Raw genomic sequence first — 24,193 nt, forward strand, 5'->3', positions numbered from 1 at the left:
GTCCCTTCACCCAATGCTTCTTCTTTCCTCTCCTTCCAAGGCCATCATGATTCCATTTTCCTGCAAATCTTCCTACTATATCCCCTTAACTGCGTCACAGATTTTTCTATTTGATTACTTCCCTCCTTCACCACATTTCCCTCCCATTGCTTCCTTTTTCTTCTTTAAGTCACTGCTCTATTTCGCCCATCCTCTTTCACACATCCGGATATCCCACATTACTGGGTTGAGTGAATTTTCTTATTTCATTTTGAAAGGTTTAAAGAAATTTCAATGTATGAAGAAGCACAACTCCTCCGCTACTACTGCCAACGAAATCGAGAATTATCCCAGTTGGAATTAGTATCCCTTCTACTTTTAGCAGCAAAAGAGAGGAGATTCCCATGGGTTGTGGTTTTTTTTTTCTAATACTTGTAGAGCTACTCAAGTGAATTGACTCTCTCAATTCAATGATGAAGCTAGTAGAGAAGCAAGCAGAGGGCGGTATATAGAAAGAAGATGCAACGACTGGAAGATTGATGAGGGGAAGGGAAATAACGCATCTACACTTCTGTACCTGGCATGGTATTAAACTAACACTACCATGAAATAGCATAACTGGCAGGGAAACCCCGAGGGAATAGAATTTTAAAGGTCGGATGCACTACTTGTGAAGCTCGCATTGTGAAAGTGGGGACTGCATAAGTGAGTGCCCGCGAGGGAGTGAAAGAAGCGGAAATCTTCTTCTTCGGCTGGAATTGCCTCAGTCGGCTAGGGGTGGAAACAAACTAGGATAACCACTCCATTCAAGCAGGGCAATTCCACTCAAGGGTATTAGAGATGTCCTTAAATCTTGAGACAGTTTTAATTGTATGTCTTTCCCGGATGACGGGAATGATGACGGTGTTGAATAAAATAAACAACAAACTGGGTTTCTCAGCTTTGACATGGTGCGCAAAACACAAGTTTCTAAAATGTCACACGACGACACAACATTAGTGATTGGCAAGGTCAGATCAAAGGATTAAAGACACTAATACGTAAGCGCCAACTGACTTACGCGAGGTCAATATCGAGGTCAAAATAACAGACATTAAATTAAATAATCAAAGGAGATTCACACAGCTGACTGTCAGCTGGCCAGCGGTACCACTGCCACTTAAATAATAAATGCGATTTTCCTGAACGGAGTTTTTCAGATTTCCTTCCAGTTGCCTTTAAACTTACTGCAACTACATGAAATGATTAATATTTATTTTCTCTTAAAACAAATTGATTTTAAGGAAATTCGGGAAGAGGGGGGTAGTTACACTTCATTCCCATTTTATTGCAATTCGCAATATTGTACCATTACTTATTTGGGAGAATCAAATATATTTGCTAAAAATGTCAGGTGTGACGTGTGAATCTCTTGTTATTATAGCATCGTTGCTAGATCGAGTTGCTATCAGTTTGTTTAAAAATCCTTAATCACAAAAGTCACTTTATGGAATTCTTCTGGGGCAAAGTTTCCTTCAAAAATCTAATTGTTACGACGACCCTACGAGGAAAATATATTTAGATTAACTTCTAAGTTTTGAGAAAAGCTAGAGATTGAATAATGTCGTGAGAGTCTGAATCTCTTTTGTTTAGTTTAAAGCGCGATCAGGGCAACTGAGTCCTTGGAGTCAAGTGCTCTTCCCTGTGCACAGCCGGCATCCAATCAGTGTTCCCTCTTTATAGACTATACTGTAAGTCAAGTACACTGCAATTTTACGCAGGAATTCTTAGAAAGAGAACATCTAAAAGGGAGGCAGCTTGATTAGAAAATGGGATCTTCACAAGGGAATGCCAATGCACTAACCACGGAGCTATCCCTTACCTAGTTGTTTTTATTAAAACATCAGGGCTGAATGTTTCCAGCGCGTTGTAATCAACTCGCCAGCCATCCATTTCATCAATAGTTCATACAATGTAATCGCAAAAGCTGTAAGATTAAAGCTGCACTTATTAATTCATCAGCCGTCTGGTTACCATTTAAACAGAATGATTTAGAATTCCCTCAGTAACGGGTATCCCCAGCGTTTCCTTTATGACGGAAAACATGCATGCTAAAATAGTAGAGGCTGCTTCTAGCTGAGATAATGCATCATCTCACCGCAGGACACTCTCTCCGGTTGCGCTCAAAGTCCATTGCAGGCAGCAGCTATGTTAAGTTTCAATGTTTGAACAGAGATATGATACAGGAATGCATTTTGTAAAAGTAATTTACAGCCATTTTTCTTACAAAATTAAATTATTATTTACTACATAAAATCATGCTTAAAAAAACATTGATTCCCAATTGTTATAGAGTCTTGTTCGATCCTCGAAAGGATGTGCGGCCCCCATGCCTAGAATTTGTCTTTTGGCGCTGATGCATCATTGCCCAGTTGGCAGAACTGGAGAAGAGGAAGGAGTGGGGGGCTCCAGCTTGTGCCTAGGAGTTCGAGCTAGTTGCCCGGGGGCTTCTCATGGTGAAAGTCGCTCTTTGGGCTACTCAACGGAACTGCAGTCTGTGTCACCTTGTTGCCAAGTCCAGCCATGATCAAGAGGTGTCTCCTTAAAGACTTTAATATAAATATTTAATGGCCATTGATGTCGCGAAGTCTTTTGTCAAGGTTAATAATTGTTGTAATAGCGAGGGAACATGAATTGTAATAAGAAGCCAAGCACGTGCTAATTGTAATTGTATGTCTCGTAAGGTACCAAATTGTAAGTCTTTTTAATATATATTTTGTCTGGTCTAGACCACATTATGTGTGTTTTTGTACAGCTGAATTAATTATAAACATATGATCATTTTCTATCCAATCTCTGTTAGTATTCTGAGTGTTGGTGGCGTCCTGTGAATTAGTCGTAATTCTCATTTTCAGTCTGCTCTCCCAATTTCTTTCCTTTTAACATCTTTTTATTTCTCTAATTGCTCCTCCCCCTCCTAGCAGTATTTTTCAATCTAATGCCACAAATCAAACTCGAGACGAAATGGTCCAAACGTACATTATACCCAAATGAAACCTTCGTCAACTGTCCAGATAACAGGGGAAAAACTCCCGATTTTGGCCAAAAAATTACCCTTTCAAAAGAATCCCGCTTAAATGAACTTGAAAAATCTCACTTCATTAAACATAAAATGTTCACAAATAACATAATAACAGTAATATGGATGTATACAATACACGTATAGATAATACATATAGATTAACTTGTAAAACCACAATGCAATTTATCCGACAGGATAATCAAATTAGAACTGATAGACAACTAATTAGCGCATAGAAATAATGTGATCATTTCCATCATCCAGTGGGATAATAACTTCTATGCGAGTACGTCAACGAAACATCTCTCTTGTCTAATACAATGACTTAATCAGAAATCAACTATTTCCAGAGGGTGGCTTTGAAATACTAACAAAGTGCAGGTTTTATAACAAACAGATGATGACAGTAGTTCAGTTTTGTCACAGAACAAGTAGAGTAAACGGAGAATTTTTCTAGTGGTTCCAGTTCTATAACTTTGAATTTCATTTGGATTACTCTAGAGATGATATTCTGTTGCATTATCCTTTTAGAGGAAGCTTAAGGTTGCAAATCCAGACAATTTCCTTACGAAAGTTTAGATTCAAGTCAAAGCTGTTTTCAGCTCAAGAAGTTTAAAGAAAATCGAAATAGCTTTTCGAGAAATCCTTGAAAATTATTTTGTAAAGATGTGCGCTACCGGTAAATAGATTGGAATCCCTTAAATGGAAGAAAATTAGCTACTTCACTAGGAATATTTGAGTCCCTGAGAGCATCCCAGCCCAACAAATCTAACACACAGTACCGACACCTTCAACATTTCCACATCCTACATACATAAGAGCATGCACAGATATTTGATGTTTGCAATATTCAGAATGAGTCTAGCAGAACCTCAAAGCGAACAAGAGCTTCACTCAAAGATAGATTGCTTACTTTGATATTGCTCTCGGAATAAGCAGGACTTAGCTGACTTGGGAGTAAGTTCCAACATGGGTTTTTTTTTTTGCCGGCGCATCGACGTCTATGGTCATTAGCGCCCTCCAACATAGTTACCAGGAGTCAGAAGACGATTTGAGGACTGAGAGGTATTTAGGCACCAGGGAGCATTTGCTGGCCTTTTCCCCCATACCTTGGGCTTCTTCTTGAGTTACCAGAAGTTCTAGCGGGATATAACCAATGCTGAGGCTTTGGGCGAAGTGGTGTCTGCCCTCAGGGAATGGTTATCCCTAAATTGTCAGCTCTCACATCTAAACTTGGCTGAATGGTGTCATCACCCAGGCTTGCATAATAGTTCTGTTACTCACAAACCTTATTATATGCGTTGATAATCATAAACCAGACTACATTCTACAATATTTTTTATACAGTCATCAGAGGACATCGTATTCTGGTCAAACTTACGGAATTCATCAATAGCACGTTTAAAATGAATACAATCTTTATAAGAAAAGTTCATCAATGAGTTGGCATAAATATTGGCTATGAATAATAGATTTTTTAATAAATGGGAAGTTATTCAAGAAACTTTTTGCAGTAGAAGACAGGGAACCAGAGTAGAAGAGTAGGAAGAAGAAGGAAATGTTCAGGAGTGATAATGTCCATCAAAAGTACCAATCTAATTGCAAAATATCTGGAACAGTTATTTAGGCCAGGATAATGGTGACTGTCTGCTTTCATGAAGGAAGTCTGGGGCACACAAAACAAGTTTTAAATAGAAATAAGTACTATATTCTTCCCTCAAAAAATTGTTTAAAATAGAATTTTTTTCTCCTGTGGGAAACCAAATTATAAAATTTGAGTCCAGTAACTTTTCGTTTTACGTACTTTCGTTTCCGTAATGGACGTACTTTATAAAAAAAAAATTACTTTTTCCGACATCTGAAATTTCACACAAAATGGATATATCCGGTGAGAGAACTCCATTTCAGAAATTTGACAAGATTGCAAAACTTCCTGTAAAACTAGTGCAATAGGAGAAAGTAAAAATATAGGAACATCCTCAAAAAAAATTGTTTGAAGACATAACCTGCCTCCAGCATACAGGAAGGACTAGATTTTCTGAGAGTCTAGAGTTGTCTAGATGGTAGACGAACATTAAGTAGCAGTAGATGTGAACACAAAAGGACAAGAAGCATCCTTAGAGGGATGCAGGGTGGGAGTTTAGGAAGGAAGTCGGAAACACAAACGGCTACAGGAAGTCAAAGAGAACAGAATGTGAGTATACTTGAGTAGAGACATCTTTTATTACTGTCATAAGTCCATTTGCTTGGTTTCTTAGTTTGGCGAAGAAAGGGTGGCGCTGGTTGGGGCTTTGCTTTGTAACGCCCCCTTGTGGACATACATTCGCCAGCAACAATAGCTTGCAGTTCTTACAAATGGATAACAACCATTTTATCTGTTACAAGCTAAAAGGTAATCAAAGTAAAATTAATGATTATCTGAAGCGTTGAAAACATGGAGGACGGCAAATCATGAGGACTGTACCGGGAGAGTTTGGATAGCGGTCTTTGTAAACGACCGCTTGAAATCGTCGATCCTTCTGTAACGCAAAGAAACGAAACCTCTGAGTAAAACTTCAGAAATTTCTATGAGGGCCATTTCAAGTTTCACTTTAATATCCAAGAGTGATCATCAGTTACATACTCCTCCTAGATGTCAACGTTGTATGATTGATGGGAAAACCAACATCTTTGTCATTCAGTCTGAAGGAAAACCTGTTGTAATAAATTTCCAAGAAATCCTTTTGTAAGTCTGTCTGCTTTTGCTGAATTTCCTCTGCAAGTCAAGTGGCTTCCTTGACCTTCTAGTTGACCTCTTTTTACTGAAGTTGTCTATGAATACTGCCCCTTATATCAAGATATCTTCCATAATTAAAGTGATAATATTAGATTAAGGGAGTGGCTACAAAACTAAATTCCACGACCTGGAGAATTTATAATGGTGTTTCAAAGTAACCAGTATTTCTTCCCACCGAGCTCTTCCATAAAGATTGTTAGGTCTTCTAAAGGAGCCTAGGGAGTGCCAGGAAACAAAGAAATATAAAGCTGCTATAAAATATAAACCTCTTTTATTCTTATCGTATAAAATATTCATAAACAAGTGAGCAGTTATAAACATTCTTCCATTATATCAAATAACCAATCGGGAGTGAAGTTCGCATCCCCTACTCAACCTGGAGCCGACAAGGCAAGGATTTATGTTTTATAGTATGTTGCGTTGCAAAAGGGAGGCAGTGCGTAAAACAGAGCACACTATTAGTTCGGGCTGGGGTTACTAGGGGATGGGGTTGTTGGCGATAGAAGAAAATTAGTTAAACATGAGGTGGACAAAGTCCATGTCCGCAAAGAGGGGTCGGCTAACGTTTGTGGTCGAAGGGCCTTAGGGAACTGCGGTAGGGGAGTTCTCCCTATTCCCTATAGTGAAGTGAAATTTGGCAGCCTACCAAAACCAAAATCCTTTTGTCTCTTGGAACTGTTTTGTTGTGAATGGTGGAATAGACTGCTTTTGAACGAACAATATCCCAGTGCGCAAATCAGCTACAAGTAGTCCACATCGCCACAGACCTTTCCTCTAACATTCTCCTGAATAATCTGGGGGAGATAGAAAGAGAGGGAATATAGAGTTCTCGCTGTTATATAAAATGCAGGAGGGCACTTTAGCAAAGCATGAACTGTACGATCGCGTTAATGCAATCATTATTTGCAAATAAAATCGCTTTCTCTTTAGAGGGCCACTTTAAAACGGCCAGATTTATTTTATCGACCCACACTCAATCGATTCTATGATGGATTTACTTCCCTCTCTCTTGCTCTCTCAATCTCTTTCAAAGTTTACTTAGAAGCAGATGGGGGAACTCAACTTTTAAAGGAGTTTGCCTTGGAGAGTGCAGCTGGTTCGGCGAAGGCACTCAAATTCTTCTTCTTCTTTACCTCAAAACGGGCAGAGACGTTTTGTCCCAGGACCAGAGAATCGTATTCTCTACTAAAGATACTCTACAGGTCTGGCCATGAAGCCGGTTGTAGATTTCGGGGAGGGATAGGTCTCTGGTAATTTGGAATGGGATGCTACCACTCACTTTAGTCTCGAGATGGATGGCATGCTTTCAGGACTAGATGTAGATCAAATCACAGCATCCAGCATCCCATAAAAAAAACTGAATAGTTAATGTAAATTATCTTTTACTAGATGTAACGGGTCAAAGGAGACATTGCTACACATTGAGACATTTACACCTCAGATTGTAGTGTTTAGAGACGGAAGTCTAAAATGCCAATCCCTCTTGTGGTAGGTGTTTTAGGTCGTGAAGAAATTAAGCTCAAATCTTCTGTAGAAACTAGAGCCTGCACGATTTTGCCGAAAATATCTAAATGTGGTAAATTTTCAGTTGAAATATTTGTAGTTAAATTACCTAAGTGATTAGAATGTGGCTATTTCATTTTCCAATTATCCTGAATTTCCTTAAAATAAAATGAATGAATAATTCCTTCTTAAAACTAAGTATAAAGAGCTATTATTATACGAAACCTTCAATTTAAAAACCCATCCATCAAACAAAACTTTTGCTCTCAATGTTACTAAGATTTTTGACTTATTTTCGAGATATCTTAGCTAAACCTGCTGCAGACTGAACAATAATTTTTCCCTTTTAAAAAATACGTATTAACAGAAATTTTTTTAGAAATTTTATTGTAACCTACAATAACTCAGAACGGAATAGTAAGGAATAATTCTGAAAAGAAAAGAGTTTGTTGCATTAAAAATATCTTAGTTTTCTACACACAGATCGCCTAAACTCAGTCCATTACAAGAGGCGTGGTCTATTTCATGTGGGCGTGGCCAACTAACAGTTCCTACCTTTTCACTAGCTAAGCACACCTCCGACATTTATTACCATCATTCTTTGTTGTGAATGGCTAATTTTTTAATGCTGATAATTTCAGGGAAAAATACAATTCAATTTTTTTACTAACTTTTCCTCCGTAGGTATTTGATGAAATAGTTAATTACGCAATAAAAGAAATATATCATAAATAAAGTCTTTACTGTATAATGTTTTCTCATATGTGTAATTAAATGTCAAGAAAATGAATAAAATGGGAAAAATGATCATTTTATCCAAGAAATAGGTAAAAGAAAATTGTGAATATTTTTTACTTCTGAAGTCGCCATTTTTAAATTTATTTGTACCAGGCTGCCAGTTAATAAAACGTAACTGGTTATATAACATTTAAACTTTATTCATTCACAGTAATTACACACCTATTAGCAATAATAATAATAACTATGAAGCCAGCAGTGTAGCTAATTGATTCGACGAGGCTTACCTCGCCCTAAAAATGACAAAATCGGGCCAATACGACCCAGATCTGTGCAGTACACATTGACAGAAGGAATGCCAGTTTTTTTTTTAGCTTCACTAACGCGCAAGTATTTGCAATTTTAGTCCTTGTTAAAGTTTGGCCCAACTAGGTTTCATTTTTGGAGGTAGCCATTCTCAAATGCCGCCCCTTTGCAACTTTTCGTCAGAAGCCATTTCTCTGTCAAGTGAACTCTGCCAGTGATGATGCTCTAATAAGTGTATTGCGATGGTCAAACTTAATGTTGCTGCCATTTTGCTGTTGTGACTTTCTTGGTGCACTAATTTTTGTAAGATCCGCTTAAGGTGAAGCTGTAATCCCAAAGTTACGACTAGCTACACTTCTTCTCTTCCAAGTGGGGGTAAAAGACAGCCTGGAGGCTGGCAGTGCACTGAAAAGACTTACAGGTACTGATGATCACATATATTGAGGTGCCCCAATAATTTATACAATAAAATTAAGAACCTTCTCATTAGAAAAGAACAATTTAAGGTAATGGAAGCGTTATATAAGTTTTAGGAAGTTTACCATGTCTAATTTCGTTAAAAGCGCAAGTATAATGGTTTCTCTCGCATACAATAACAATTTAGGTACTCAAATTAGATTGGAAAATATGCAGAAAGTGATAAAATACTGTTACAAGTGATTACGATATGACGTTAATAAGTATTGCGGAAGTGAACAGAGTAGCACCAGTACTGTGCCAGCGAAGTGAAGTAGTGGGGCGGGGAACTGACTATAAGTTCAGGTAAAACTCGATCGCTACCTTCTACTGCTCCCCAGGGAAGTATCATTTCCGCTTCCCCAACCCTACTTTATACCAGAACTTATTTAGTTGATACTCAACTTTGATAATAAGTCCTAGAATTAGAATCAATTTATTATTAAACCATTCTGCGCAACTCCGCGCCCCTCCCCTTGTGGAAAAAAAGTACAGTTTGGTGGGAACTTTAATAAAGCATAACCGTACTTAATCAGATTGGAGGGGTGCCTACAATATCTACTACAGGATGTTCCGCGAGCTAGCGAACTTCATGCGCAGTTTAAGACCTGTCTTAGACTTGAATAAGTCACACAAATGAAGTCGCCATTCATTTACAGCAACCGTTAAATGACTGGATAACTACAGTAGATAAAATAATTAAAATAATAAAAAAGGACTTTTAAATAGAAATTCTATTATATAAACACACACAAAATTTTGTACTATTTATTCAATTCTTCTTTATTACACAATACGACTAACGATGTAAATAATTTCATGTAATCATTTCTTGAAATTAAGAGGGGCTGTTGAATTTAATTATCAGACAATGTAAGAAAGCTAGCCATTACTTATGAAGTGTAAATTATAACCTGCTACATGTTTAATTTTAATCGAATGTTAGATGTAATAACTAACGTAGTAAGCAATTCTTATGAATTTTGTACAAACTTAGATAAAATGGCAGCCCACAACAAATACACGAATAGAAAAGTGAAAAAATTATTAGGAAAAAGTAACATCCGGTCGCGGTAGTTCCAAAACAATAATTCAGCAACTCATTTAATCTTTCTCAATACTACAAATACTGGTGGTACCGTGGTACACTAGACTAAAGCAGCACTTTAGAGCAAAGTTACTCACAACTTTCATTCAGAAAACTTTTTCCCAGAAAATTTAATTTAGAGCAGCTTAACGGAAGGGCATTAGGGCTTAACTCTAATGTGCTATTTTACTGACTACTGCTGATTTACCACTCACACAATATTAACAAATTGTATACGGACTTGACTACCGGAATGTCTGTGACCGACTTCCTGTTCAAAACGTTCAAACAAATAAAAATCTAAGCACCTAGAGCTTTAATTTGGGTACTTAGCATGCAAATGGGATGCCGTGCTTCTATCAAAACTCAACGTTGAAGCCGATTAACGTTAGGGAAAAAACATTTTTTAGTTTGAAACACCAGACAACTTGGTTTTCGAACTCAGGGGACTGTAAATACTAAATACCACACTGTTTTCCCAACTTGGTTTTTATTTTTTAGGACAATGAATAAGATTAATGTTAAAATTTATGTATTAAATTGAGATGACAATAAAACTGTCCCACTTTATGTATAAATTGTACTAAATCCGTTAGCAGTGGTGACCGCAAAATCTTGTTACTCGTATCCCAATTATATTCAGACTTCAGTCACATAATTGTTGAGTGTTTCCATCATTTACACGAACATCAACACCGACAAAACAGTAGCATTGTTTCAGGTGTCGCAAACAGTTTTCTAATTATCGGATGCACAAAATTGCATTCACAATACTTACAATTATAATCCAGTCTTTGAGGGTATGGCAAGGAAGACAAATTTAATTCAGGGAGGTTCCGATAAAGGCCCTTTCACCCTTTCACGATTTCCGGTTTTTAGAAATTGTTGAGAAGACAAAAAATAGGAGTGGCAAATGATGAGAATTTGTTTTTTTAAAACCAAAATCATTTGTAACCTCTTTAAAACCTCGCGTTTTAAAATTACGCGAAAAAAATAAAATTGAATGACGTTGGTATAATAGAAAGAAAGTCACCAAGATTGATTTTGTCTTCTTCTTGAAGAAGTGTTGCACAAGATCCATCAAAGGCTCAGTAATAGTGGTCCAGCTGCCTCTAGATCTGCTCCTTTGTCCTGAGCGCACTCCACACTCCAAACATTCGCGGCCCCACAGATTCCCGCCGCTATCTACCACTCACACAACGTTTCCCATTTACAGGCGACGAATGGTCTCACATTTATTAAAGTGGGCGCAAGTTGTCCCTTAATGCCCACGGAAGTACCACATCCACTTCCTTTTACAGAACGACTTTCATAAATTCCAAGCCGCCTGCTGCGGTGATCGCTTCCGTTTCACCCACTTGCGGTTTCTCTTTTTTCAATCAGAGTGTTTCCTCGTACAAACACCAACTTCTTTCTTTTTTCATCTGATTTTAGGGAGAGTTTCACTTCTTCCAGAATGGAGTCCATTTTCTTTTTTAAATCCTTAAACATTGCACTGCCATAGAAATGCCACTTTCGCGGGCTTGGGTTTACTGACGGAAATAATACCAAGTGCGTACGTAGAGTTCAATTTTTAATAAGATTCTTCCCCTCCAGATTTGGCACCGCCTGATTCTATTTACTTCACTCTGGGGTCTTTTTAATTTTTAACATTTACTTTATTTTCTTGTTTTGTAATCACTATAAACTATAACTTATACAATGACCGTATCGATACTAACTATCGATATCATATAGATACTAACTATCGATATCATCTCGATACTAACCATAGATATCATATCGATACTAACTATCGATATCATATGGATACTAACTATCGATATCATATCGATACTATCTATATGCTGTTTTATTATTTTATTTTTACTTTCATTTTCACTTATTATATTTTCACTTTTGTAAGTACTTATTTATTTATTTAATTTCTGTATAATCGCAGGCCAAACTGTTAAGGCCTCTATTTGTTCCAGTATTTATTCTTAGGGGACAATTGTCCCAGAATAATAAATTTCTTTTCTATTTCTATTTCTATATCATATCAATACTAAAATTTAACCAATTTGCAAAAACTTCTTTTTCAAACTGAGGGGACCGTAAAGACTAAAAAGTTGACCTGTCAAATAACAATTGCAAATTCATATAAAAACAAATTAATTTAAACATAGCGCAAAAGCAACTAAAATTGTAGAATTTGGAATTGTCATCTCAGAATTACATACGCTCAACTCACTGGATGAGATAAAAAAAAGTTATTTATTGCAGAAATGCGGGAAGCTGAGTTATTACTCACCGAGCGCCAGTATTGTACTCACGCGCACACTGCAACCAGACGAGGAAATGGTGAAAAAACGATTTCCTCAAACGTGCAAAATTAATTTACTTCTGCAAAATCATTTCAACAATTTAGAAGGTAAAACTCCTGAAGATTGGGTAGATCATGAATTCCAGAGAATGTTGCATTTACTTGACCATATTTATTGATTTCAAACTGTGAAATGATCGGGTCAGGTTTGCTCGATACTGTCCATCAAAGGCGCGAATAGGGCGGGAAGATCTTGCCAAGCGTCAGAGAAAGGGCTTAGTTTTCTCATTAAGCATATTTTAAGCTTTAGATCGTCCTAGATAAAATCCTGCCTATTTCAGCAAACTATTCACTAGGTAACTATTTGGTACAGCCTCATCCCATTTCTCTTATATTATTTATGGATTTGTTATGTATTTTTCTATTTATTGTGTACAGTATTTAGATTTTTAAATTTTTTTATTTGTTAAAACCAAGTATTTGGATTTATTAAGTGGATATATTTATCGATAAAATATATTCGATGGTAGGAAAGATGTTAGGTAAAATAAATTAAAGCAGCCAACGAGAATTTGCATATAATGCAAATACATATTTGGGTACCGTAAAAGTTTTAAATTTTTTATTTTTTTGGTTTTACATTTAAAATAAAAATTGAAACAAAATCTGGTGTGGGTTGTGGTTACTGCTTTCTCTGACTGCAAGTCCTAAAAGTTCCCTTCATTCACTAAAGGTTTACCATTAAAAAAAAAAAGGCCCTTTGAGGAAAGCGTGTCGTCCCAAAAGGGATCTTTTTCCTGGCTTAATAATTAAGCAGGAAAAGGAAACAAAAAGAAAACCCTCAAAGATTCAGACAGTCTGCCCAACCCAAATTCTTTTAACTTGGCATTTTGTCAACATTTCTAAATATTATATTACGTCATCGTGCAATCACTTTTTATAATTTACAAAACATCTGTTTTACAAGCAGCGATTAGCTTGCCACAAGTAAACAAGGAAACGATTCTAGAAATCAAGGGAATTAAAATAGAAACTGCAGCGTTACACCAAATCAAAAGAAATCAGAACAACAACAATCTTTGGAAGCCTTAAAATTAGGAACTTGCAAAATAATGGCGATTGAAAAGCCCAAAAAATAAATTAAAAAATCACATAGAACCAAACGACTTTTTCTCGGCGATTCACAATGTAAATTTTGTTTTTTCAATTCGTGGATCGACAACCCCAAACATTCACGGTCTCGAGACACAAAGGGTGCCGTTCCACTAAGCGCTCACAACGATCAAAATATACCTTCAAACGTTCCACTAGATGACCTTGGTCGTTGTGATCGTGGCGAAAACGTCACTAATGACGTCATTATTTTCGCCCACGCGAAGCTCTCACAACGCCCCACCTTAAGAGCTGGGTCGAAGTGGGCGTTCAGAAATTTGGCGCAATTTTTAAAAGCAAAGATGGAGACCGAAAAAATTATATCAGGTAAATGAAAGTATTATCTCATATAAATACTAATTGAATGTGTTTCTCGAAAGTCTAAAAAAAATAATAAAATGAAAAATTACTTATCCCTTTACATACTAAATCACTGAATAGCGATCAATTACACTTTGATAGTTAATAATATGTGGCCTAAGATTTCGCTTTTCTTTATTGCGATTTTGTAAAGTTGCATTCCACTCTTCAACGGAACTAGATGAAAAGCATTACATTTTGCATTAATAAATATCCTACTGTTCCCACAAAAGGCATTTTAATTTTATTTAAACGTAAATTTTATAAATACTTCACGAAAATGAAATATAAAAATTGAATTATATATATATTTTTATTATAAGTCAACTTTACCAATAATTAATAAAGTTTACTATAACTGCATATAAACGGGGTTAAAATTAAAAAAACAATCTCTTCAAGCTTCTGACTTATTTTCGAGGTCGCCATTTCTAATGTTTACATGAACGGTTAAAACGCCCCATACATCATTCCACTTGGGTTTTCGATTGTAACGTTCGCAAGCAAGTGGAACGGGCAAAACCGCGGGCGTGAGCTTGATCGTTCTGAGCGCTTAATGGAACGCACCCAAAATCAGCTGTCTGTATGAACTGCAACACATTCTTTCAATTATGTGCCTAAATTATTTTACGTTAAAATTTCAGTTTCAATTAGCTGATATTTGTAATTAGCTGACGATATCGCCACTTTATCACTATCGCAAGTGAGCACAATGTAGCGTGAGCTCAGGCTGGACATATTACGTCAGAACTTTCTTACTGTGCTCGTATATCATGGAGGCATAATGTGCAAGGGCATGAGTGTGTGTGTGTGTGTGTGGTAACTTAGCGGACTGAGTGAGAGGAGGAAATCATCTGTTTCCAGCTCCAGGAAATGTCTCATATTTCATAATCATCTGTAGAATTCCCATGTCGAATCCAGAATGAGAGAAATGGTCCAAAAAAGAAAAACAAAACTACGTTCTTGATATAGGTATAATCAACCTACTTCCAGCAGCTTAATAAAATTAATGGTGGTTTCTAGTGAGTAAACATCATAGGGGAGTAACTAACTTCAGTCTGGAGGAAATGACGTAAAAGAGAAAAAAAACTTGTAATGGAAATGGCTGGAGAAAAGAAACTCAATTGGAATCTTTCTTGAAACAAAAAACGAAAGAAGTAGTGAAACAGATTGAAGCAAGGCTAGTTATTGGAGTGAGTTGAGAATGGACCAGAGACTAGTTCCATGGCCACACACACCAGCGTTGGTCTATGATCCTAGAATGGGTTATTAGCTACTACTGACAGTGAGCGATCTGCTACCGCCGGAACTGATTTGTTCCCGGCTACATGTGTACCAACAAAACCATTTAGCCGGTGGACGCTAGGGACCACCACGCTGCCTCTCGGCCACCTACAGAATTACCATGCATTAGCTACGCTTTTGCTGGCTATTTATTCACTTTTAGTCTTCTCCATAAACACATTAATTTCATTCTTCTAAGTACAAAAATCTAAATTCGTGTACAACTCGTTTTTTGGGGAACGAACTTCAAAAACTGATCGGGGAATATCGCCTCCTGCAACAGAAATCAATAAATAGAAAACTGGTGCCACTTGGAATTCTTACTCTCACATTGAACTCTTTTTTAGTTTAATCAGATTATAAAGCCGCTAATTGCGCTTAAATGACCTTTTAGATTAACCAAAACTGGCTTAAGTAGTACATTTCTGGGATAGGGTTGGACATACAGTACTACGTGAGCGCAATGAACATTCCAAGTTTTATTGAACATTGTGGGAGCCATAACCGAGAAAAGATTGGTCGATTCTTGATGCGACACGAACCACTATTTCAGAGTGATTTTTTCCAATGAAAACCCCAAATCTAAAAATTGCATGATCACAATGTTTCCACTTACTGGCAGTGAGAGAAAATAAAGAAACTCGGTTAGTTAATTTGATGAGAAAATCTAAAACAAAGTCCTCACTATCGATACGAAACTGAAAATGATTGCAACAAGCTAAAAAATAAATAAGAGATAAGCTTTGAGAGTCTTTATAGAGATATTAGTTTATGAGAAAATTGGGAAACCATCAAGAAATTTTGGAAACTGGTTTCTACCAATCAAAGCTATTTCTTAGGAGAAGTTTTTTACTGAATGCCAATCAGAGTAACTGTGCCACAGGCCAACAGCGAATAGAATTTTTTGGCAAATCGAATTAGGAATCGCTGTTGCATAATTTCTAGGATACCTAATTGTTTATTATTATTTATATATTTTTCTTTTATGTAAGAGTTATTATATATGTAAGTTTCCACTTCATATTACTAACACAATCCTTTCCAATATTCTCTTGATCCTGGTTTTCTGCACTCCTTTATCCTTGGCGCACGATGCCTTTTATCACCAAGTAAATCACCTTTTATCCTACTCTTGCTCCCGAATCATTTTCCGCCTTTCTATTTTTTCAATTTTTCTTCATTCACCTTCACCTTGCAACCAACTTTTCTTTATTATTTCCATTAATAAAAGTTACGTTTTTTTTTTACGTTAATTTTACTCTATTTTGTAGGAGTGGGTGGATAAGCCATATTTAAAGCCCAAAGGAAGTCGGGCTTATTCTTTCCCCATTTCGCACTAACCCCATCAATAGAATCTCCGCAACTTTATGTCGCTTTTATTTCCTTTCCGCCTTTTGGTGCCAGGATGCCAGCTTATCTGGTTCACTGCTAATAAGCTACTTCCGTATTTAATGATTTCTTGTTTTTTTATTAACTTCATAACAGGATTTCAGCAAAAAAATTATAAATAGTATTTTAAATCTATTTTTCTTTCGCTTAATTCTCGCGAAGGAAGTGTTGCAGTCGTAGAGACTTCTTCCTGTTTTATGTTCCCACCGGAAATACAATTTCTTTTCCAATACTCCGGACGCTTTCTCTCGCTACAATTCTCAAATTACTTAATATATTTTCCCTAAACTTCAAATTTCAGAGTATATTCAATTGACGATAGGGCCGGGTTTAGATGAAAAGAGGTCCTAGGCTATTCCACTTATGAGACTCTTTCACCACCCATTTTTAATTTTGTAAATTACGTGAGAGATAATAAAATACATCACTACTATGATATTCATCAATATGTTAAATGAAACATGTTGTTATTGGGACTGTTTTTAGAATAGTGTAATTTTAATTTTGCTAACAATTTGAATTTAGATCCCTCTTGATCTTGAGGCCCTAGGCTAGATAGCTTATAGGAAAATCCGGCCCTGATTTGTTGATACAGTTTGTAGAACCGTACAATATACTGAAATGAAACATAAGATTGAAGCTTATCTTCCTTCCCTCTCCTAACCTTCCTTCAAACGAATTTTTAGGGGAACAAACTAATTAAGTGAAGGTCGCAGATCTGCCATTATGTAAATATGGAGTGCAGAGGAATTGGAGAGAGATACATTCGGAAAATGTGAGAAAAGCGTTAAAGGCCCCGTAAAATAAACACTTCCTATCAAGGAATTTTCTACTGCACCGGATATCAGCCGCACCTGTAATCGTCCATACTTGTGTAGGACCACTGATTGCACAAAAAGTACCATATTAGGGGAAAGCGGAAGTACCTACACTACAAAAAAGAGCCAAGTCTGAAGCGAGCTCTGAGATGATAGGAGCTCGCATCACCAAGACATTCTTTTCAATTATTGGTTGCCCTACTGGAAACCCAGCGGCCATATTGTTCCCACCACTCCATTTGCCAATTAAAATAACAGGATTACAAAACCTCATTCGTTCATAAAAATAAACCAATGAGAGGAACGCAATAAACTAATTAATCTAAACGCTGAATATTAAATGTTTAATGAGGTGGACTGTGTTAATTAAACGGTGCCTTTTTAATAATTATTTAATCATTATTTACCTCTTTTTTCCCATTAAAATTAAACTTTTTTTAAAAAAATCTTTTATTTAACGTATTTAATATTAAATAAAGCCCCTTTATGTCTGTTAGTCTGTATGATGGTCGGATGTCATTAGAAACTTAATTCTAGTTAAATCTGTTGGTCCGCTAAAGTTGTTTTTAAAAAATTTCCAACTTTGTGAAATAGGAGATCACTGCCATGTAAGGGCTAATGTTCTTTCCGGCTAAATAACGAGTTACTTCCGGAACTCGTTATGATAATAATGCCTTCATTCAGTTCACTCAATAGATTTTAAAATGCAATAACAACTTCATCTGAAAATCAATAATAGATTACAATAAAAGGATAATGCAGAATTTAGTGTGACGTCTACCCCAGAACCCCAGTAGATTTTCCTGTGAAAAAGGTTCAAAGTGACACGAAAAGGGCCTTAGAGATATGCCTAATATTTTTTTGCCTAATTCGGTACCTACCATTTTCTTTATAACTGAGAACACAAACGTGTTTATAAAGTTAAATTTTAAATGATTTCAATACTTCCCCTTACTGGAGACAAGAGAAAGTGATAATTAAAACGAACTTGAGGAACTAACTTGACAAATGAACACTAAAGAAATATATTCCATTCCTCGAAAGAATACTAAGTGAATGTAAATTTATAACATTTTTTAAATACTAAAAACGATTAAATGATTGAACATGTTACAACATGCAATAAAGCAGGATGGAAGCTATAAATAAATACGGTGTATATTTAGAGTACTGCTTGAAAAGTGGAAAGAAAGAGCTCTTATCTTATTTGAGAATGTTGCTTGCGTGCGTATGTGAGTGGATCATATGTTGCTCTGGCCGAGTTCCAAGAAGGTGTGAGCTCCTGCACGGAGAGGGTGCTCCTGTCGGGTCAGGATGTAATATTCCCCACCAGATTCTGCACTCCAATAGGAAGTGAAACTAAAGCTCAACTTCTCCAAACTTAAGTGGAAGTTTTGGGCGTGTGTGTGTGTGTGTGTGTGTGTGTGTGTATGTGTGTTTTTGTTTTCACAATCTTCTCAACTGCTTAGCCTTATACTTACACACATCTATCTGGGAAATTAACTTCACACTCTCAAGAGTTCTTCTTACCTTCTAAAGAGCGTCATTAAACGTATGTGTTAGTAAAAAAAAAATCATTCTAATGACTGTGATCACTTAATTTCCATCAGCATTTGTTGGTTCGATCTTAGTGACACAAAGCTTGCTAAGATTTCTTCAAGTCGGCCAAGAGCTTCTGCGATAGTTATTGGTGAATATATTGCATACTTGGGAGCTGTAGTTTTGCACTTGTTAACATTGTGAACCCTCTTTTGCCTCAGATATGCCTTGAAAGAGCTGAACTGCCAAAATTTTCGGCTTTGAAAGTGTGCCCTCATCAGTGGCTTTGATGTGAAATGAGTTGTGGCTACTAGCTACCAGGTTTACTCTGTTCTAATCTCGATAAGATAAAGTAATAGCCTCAGGTGCTTTCTACCTGAATTAGTTTTAATGAGCTTAAATAAATGTTTAGTTAGTTTCTTGCTCATTTCTTACCTTCAACTACGGGTTCAAGATGTAAAGCTCAAACTTTCAACTTCGCCATCTGAACCAAGATCACCATCAAAGAGGAAAAAAAAGAATATGTTGGAGCAATTGGACAGCAGTCCATTCACTGATAACTTGATCTGAACAAAATACCAAATAAGTCAATGAAGAAGGCAAGCGATTTGAGGCTACCGTAGTTTAGACATTCCTCCATATCATACAGAAGAAGGAGTAGTTAGCTCAATTTAGGTTGACTTATTTTGCAGAGAACATTAATTTTAAGTGAGGTTGTGGAAGAACTGCGACATCATGCTTCCTGAAAATTTTATTATGAGGAAAATATTGAGGCTATTTTCTTGTGGAAATTCTAAGTTTAGAGATAATTTAATTACGTAAAGTGAGGTGAAAATTCTTAAATAAAGAACTAATAAACATTTTTCTAACTTCAAAGAAGGGAAAGCGAACCAGAATATCAAAAGTTGTGAAAGACATAATGTAATCCGGACACAAACAACTGTCAGAGAATTGATTTGCGGAACTATAAAACTTTGGCAAGCGGGTAGCTAACTGCTAACTTTATTGTTCCGGATTTACAAGTTTTATCACGTCAGTGCAGAAAGCAAGGGATTATCTTAGCGGTCGGTCAGGATTAATCTGTATTCTTCGTGACAATCGTACTAATGTTGGGTCTGAGGAGGCCGACATTTCCTTAATCCTACTGGCAACTCTATTCTATTGGTTTCCGCTTGGTCTCCAATAGAGTTGTGTCAATGAACTCCTCGGTACATTGTGAGATCGAGCGGCAGGGTAATTTGGAAAAGTTGATAATCTGTATATAGTGGGAAGGGGAGTGGTTGCTGAAATAATAATGTTATACAGATAGAACCCTGCTGCCAGAGGAAGACTGGTTCTCAACTAATTAAAAGGAACAGAATCCTTACAGGAAACTGAACCATCATTAAATTCAAACAAAAAACAAACACTCTCACGACTTCCTCTCAATTCTACCCTCAAGTTCCAAACTTGAAGATGTCATTCAAACTCGCGATTCGTAAAACCACAAAATATCTGAAATTACACCTTTGAGGCATGCCTAAACCACATCTTTCCCTTTTGAGGATGCCATAATTTACAGGGACACCATAAGAGTCGCTTTCGAGAAAAAGTGGGAACGAGCTATCAGCCCATTTAGTATGTTCTGGTACTTCCGTTTCTAGTAAGCTGTTATTGTCGGATACCAAGGTATTAAGTACCAAGTGGATACCCATACTGCCTGATACTGAGGTAAAAGAAGTAGAATTTACAAGAAGTAGGGTTCTGGGATGAAATATTATTCAGTTTTTTTTATTTCAATGAATCTTTATTGAAGTCAAGTAACTTTCATTAAAAAAGCCACGTTTAAATAAAACTTTCTTATTAAGCGAGAGTTTTATTAAGATTATTATTAGGTAAATAGAGAACATTTGAGTTCGAATATCTGACAAGACCTCTGCTAGAGCAGTAAAACTAAATAATCAAAATAGTACGTAAGACGCGATGTAAGTGGACAAAGATTGTAATACCACACAGGATATCCGGAATATTGATTACATATGTTGTTATTGAGGTCATGAATGGAATTCATATTGAGTTGCGAACTGGTGATCATATTTGGTCACAATATCAGCTTTCTTAGTTGGTTATCTGGACAGAAAGAAGTCTAGAGAGAAAGAGCAAGCTGCCATGACAACCTAATGACCGACCGCACAATAATTCCCCATATAGTGCAGGACTTGCGGCTGGAGTTAGTGAAAAACCCAAAGAGGATACTGGCCATTATCTGACCGGGATTGCATGTTCCGTCAGGCGTGGCCACAGCTTCCAATCTCCCATTCTCTCACAATGTCCAACGAGGACCATTTCAATCCGCTAAGAGGATTGTATGTTAAGAAAAGAAATATATATATATATAGGTTGTAGATTCACATGTATATATAAAATATATCGTGGTGAATCTGCCCAATACATTTTCTTGCTACAATTACAACTTTTTTCACATTATGTATTTTTACTAAATGATATACTGTCTTATAACTGACAATATTTGAGGAAAGAGTGACCATTCACTCTTAACTTCACTAATCTAACTTATTAGCTAAGATGTTATTTGGACCCATTCCTCGCTAATTTGAATCCTTTAATATTCTTTTACGAGTTTATTTTTTTTATTTCTTTGAATGATGCGTATGAGTTCAGCAAAACCCCAATGTATAAGTTAGTTCCGTGAAAAATGAAGGCGGTCGTTCGTTATAGATAAATAATAATTATTCTAATAAATACGTAAAGGAATTAACGTTGTATTGTAAGCGAGCGTAATAACCGAATTGTAAGTACATTACATATTGCGAGGTTCATAAATTGGAAGATAATCCGACAAACAGAACGTAGAAAATCCGTGATAATAAACAAGCATATCAAAACGAACGCACAGTGAGGGGGAATCGCTTCAGATTCTAAAGTTTAGCACATTAATAATAAGGGACTTAACAAGCTATTATATCCACACTCCGGGCTTTCAAAGCGGCCAGCTTGCAAACTTCTCACCCATTAATGAATATAATTTCAGGTTTTACCTTTAAGATATTAATTTAACAATAATCCAATAACAGTATTATTAGGATTAATCAATTAATCCATATGTAGTACAGGATGTAATGAACTCACTAGATCATCCATGGCCTCACTAACTCTGGCCGTCTTTCTGGTGAATATGGCTGCCTCTAAATAGGACTGCCAGTCCATTTGGTACTGCTTTTTGAAAGCCCCAAAATTTTTTCGATGATTTCAAGATATCAATCGCTAAATTTTATGGAAATTAAAATTTGTACGAAAAAAAAATCTTAATCGAAATTTTCACTGAAAAGTTACTCGATTCCATTATCGGCTACTTTAAAATCAGATTGCTGTAGGAAACGTGACTTCACAGGTGTAACATCAGTATTCTCTGAGGAAAGATTTTCAAATCAAAGTGATAGGCCTAGCTTAAATGTTGGGTCAAAGTTAAAACCTTTTGACAAGTCAGAACGGAAAGCTTGAAAAGGTTGACCTGTCTCACCCAAACATTCGAAGCGCTCACAACTCTATTTCGAAAAGTTGTTACAATCTTAATACTTCCTCTTTTATGGACCAAAAGAAAAGAAAGCGGGGGCCAAAACCTTAAAGCGTGGACAATCATGGTTAATTCTTTGCTCAGATAGATTCTTGAAGGAACAATAAAGTTAGCAAAGTAATCGGCTATATTTCAGCCGGGGCTTATCCAACTTAGGACTCATGGTCCAAGAATAAGATCATTCTTTACTGTTAATGCATTTCCAACAAATACAAAGTTCCAATCAGCGCTCATAATCTCTATACCAAACTCATGCTGCAGAACATTATGTATGCTGTAGTAATTTCCACAATTTATATTCATGACAGATTAATAAGCACGAAATTAGGAAAAGCATCTTGAATGAAGCAGTAAAAGGAACAATGTGTGGAATAAAAACACCGAGTGTATCCTCAGTGACTGTGAGGCAACTTAGACGCGGTATGTGTGATGCTGTTCAGGGCGGCCTGCTTAGCTCCTCCCCGTGCTTGCCGAGCTCATATTGTGTGCTTAAAGCCTGCCGGCGAATCTCTTTTCAAACCGCTAACGAGCTCTCCTGTTTATTTTGCAAAACGAGCCGATCTGAATTCTCTTTACCAGGCAACACATCTAATATTCCCCCCCCTATTCGCTACATTAACTATCATTGTCCTCGCCAGATCGTGAGGTCCCTTTAATTCCATCCCTCTTTAGCATATAATCTATCTGCTTCAAAAAGAACAACTTTCCTCAGTCCAATTCTAAAATTAGCTAACATTTATTTTCGCTTTTTCTCTTTTTCATTGTTCCTCCCCAACATCGCTTTGGGAAATATCTGCTGAGCACACTCACACGACCTTCTCTAGCTACTTCTATTCCCAGAGTTCTAATTATGTATTTGTTTCAAATATTTCATTCTTACCAACATCACCCAAGTTACAAAACTGTACATTACACTGAAATGATCGCTTTAACCAAACCCCTCTTCCTTTCAGATAAAGACAAATTATCCTACAAATACATGCATGCAATTTATGGGTTCGGGAAAAATATTCGGGAAACATTTTGTGGGGGGGGAATCTTGGAAAATGAAAAATATTTTCCCCAAAAAATATTGCTGTTCTGGATTTTCTTAGCAGCATATTTATTCGTTGGTTACGGTCGATAACTGTCCCTGATAGAAGAAAAAGTCAAAAAGGAGTTGAGAAAAATATAAAAAAAACATGTAACGAGGAAAAATAAGACCTTCAAATATATGCTAGGATAATATTTGAAAAAATAAAAATGATAGCATTGCCAGTTATGACCTGTAGTGATTGCGATTTAATTAACGATAACAAGGTAAATATTATAAGATAATGATCTTATTAAATGATACTCCAGTAGGCGAGAGGGAAAAAACACGTCCTGAATGCTCTATAAAGAGTGCTCCCATCTAGCGGGGAGCAGAACAGTTAGAGCGCTTCAAGCTGGCGACGCCCGAAGATGGAAAGTATCTTATTAACTCTTATCTTCAACTAGAAGTACATTCCATTTTCTGCTAGGGCTGTTGATGGCAGAACTAGGCCCGGTCGGCAAATGAACTTACTACTCTGGAGCTGGGATATATTTAGGAGTGTGCTACCTCCTGGTGGAGAACTGCCTCCAGTTAAAAATGTAGACCTTATTTTGTGGTGATAATTGAAATCCAGCTAGGGGGATTTTGCTTTTTATTTTCTACATTTATTTCATCAAAATGTTCCAAAACCAACTCTCGACTATATTGCATGAATCCCATTGAAAGTCAATTGGTAAAAAAGTGTCTGAACAGCAGCTGAGAAATTAACTAATGCAAATTACAAGGGCATCACTTTGACCAGCTCCAGGTAGATGAAGTTCAAGCACAGAGCCGGATGTTGCTAATGTTGT

General features: G+C 36.6%; 1 protein-coding gene across 4 annotated transcripts in view; it reads right to left on the bottom strand.

Annotated features, from left to right (window-relative positions):
- The window catches only part of klg (klingon), a 587,603-nt gene that overhangs the window by 355,171 nt on the left and 208,239 nt on the right, over window positions 1-24,193 (bottom strand). The gene's annotated exons all lie outside the window — the stretch shown is intronic.

The sequence above is a fragment of the Rhodnius prolixus genome, unplaced genomic scaffold (assembly GCF_049639745.1).
Source record: "Rhodnius prolixus isolate KJV_2025 unplaced genomic scaffold, Rpr scaffold_4, whole genome shotgun sequence".
In the NCBI taxonomy this organism is placed as follows: domain Eukaryota; kingdom Metazoa; phylum Arthropoda; class Insecta; order Hemiptera; family Reduviidae; genus Rhodnius; species Rhodnius prolixus.